The sequence below is a fragment of the Pediculus humanus genome, genomic scaffold, assembly GCF_000006295.1.
Source record: "Pediculus humanus corporis 1103172107439 genomic scaffold, whole genome shotgun sequence".
Classification (NCBI taxonomy): domain Eukaryota; kingdom Metazoa; phylum Arthropoda; class Insecta; order Psocodea; family Pediculidae; genus Pediculus; species Pediculus humanus.
Genome location: NW_002987060.1, coordinates 1 through 2025, shown reverse-complemented (window position 1 = coordinate 2025; position 2025 = coordinate 1).

The window sequence follows — 2025 nt, the reverse complement described above, 5'->3', positions numbered from 1 at the left end:
TAATTATAATTTTGATAGAATTTATTTATTTAATTTTTATTGTTTTTTTTTTAAATTTTATTTTGGTTTAAATATTTAAATAATTTTTAAAAAAATGTATAAAATAATAATAATAATAATAATAATAATAATAATAATAATAATAGTATAAAAAATACAGATATGTCTTATTTACAATAAAAGGATAAAAAACAATAAGAAAATAAAGAGTTAATTTTTTTGTATAACAAACAAAACAATTTGTCTTCATTTGAAAATGTTTTACTTTGACGTGAGACAAACAACAAACTAATAAAGCCCCTCCCCGCCCCCCGCCCACAAAAAAAAACGTTTATCGATTACGAAGAAAGAAATATAAAATTAAATTTTTTTTGTTTTTACGCAAACGAATATAATAATAATAATAATAATAATAGTAAAATATTTATATATAAGAAATCGTTTATGTTCCACTTGACATCGCATAAAAAAAAAAAAAGAAAAAGAAAAATTGTTAAAATGTGACTCAGGGGTGGTCACGGTTTTTGTGACCCATTAAATGCGATGCCATCACTCACTTAAAAATACGGGGAGGGGGAGGTACGGAGGGAGGGGGTGACGGGTGACGCCTGGCGCCAATATAAAACTTCTCATGGATTTAAATTTCCAGTGTCAAGTCATTAATGATGGTTTCATGTTTGTTTGGATTATATTAATTAACTTTTGTTATGTCACTTTTTTTATTTCTTTCTTCGTTTTCGGTTCTCCTGTGAATATATATTATATACAAAACGATAATATAATAATAATAATAATAATATTCCTTTGATATTTTATATACGTCACAAACACGCCCACACACACACACAAATAAATGAAATAAAATTTTTAATTCCAATAAAAATATATATATATATATATTGAAAATTTACGAATACCTAAAATTATATTTATGTATGTATATGTATATATATTATTATTATTATTGTTATATATATATAAAAAAAAAATTAAAAAAAAGGCAATCGATTCATTTTCATTAAAAAAAAAAATTTTTTTTTCTTTTTTTTATTACTTATTTTATTTACCCTCGCACTACATATTAATTAATTAAAAAAATTATTATTATTATTTTTTTTACATAGTATTATTATTATTATTATTATTATTATTATTATTATTATTATTTATAATAATTAATTATTACAAAAAAATTGTTTTTTTTTGTAGTAAAGTTTACATTATTAAATACAGTAATGACGCTTCGTTTTATTTATATAAATATATATATAATTTTCATATTAATTTTATTATCATCATCATCATTATTACTATTATTATTATTAATAATAGTAATTTAATAAAAAACAAAAGAAGTTAAAGTAGAAAAGTTTATAATGATAAAAATAATAATTATTATTATTATTAATTATGCTCTTATTAAAAAATATAATAATGATAATATTAAAAAAAATTGAATACATAAAATTTTATGTATTATAAAAGTGTACATAAGAATAATAATGATAATAGTAATAGTAGCAGAAGTAGTAGCAGTTTATATATAAACGATTATGATGCTCGTTAATTAATCAATCAATAATATTTTTATCAAAATTATTTTATTTTTTTATAATTATACCTACGTACCTGAATTATATATATAAATATAAATATATTATATAAATGTTATTTATAAAAAAAAGAAAAAAAAAGAAACCCAATTTTATTTATTAATTTTTCTTATTTAAAAAAAAAATAAAATAATAATAAGTAAGTAAGTAAGTTATTATTATTATTATTATTATAATTACTTAAATGACTAAATTTTTCGATCATGAAAACATTTTTTTTTTTTTTTAAATAAGGTAAAACAATATATATATATATATATATATTTTAATAAAAACTAATTTTTTTTTTTTTTTTAAACAAATAATCGATAACAATTATATACATAATAATAATAATAATAATAATAATAATAATAATAATAATAATAGTAATAGTAATAATAATAATAAAATAAAACGATAATCAATCAAT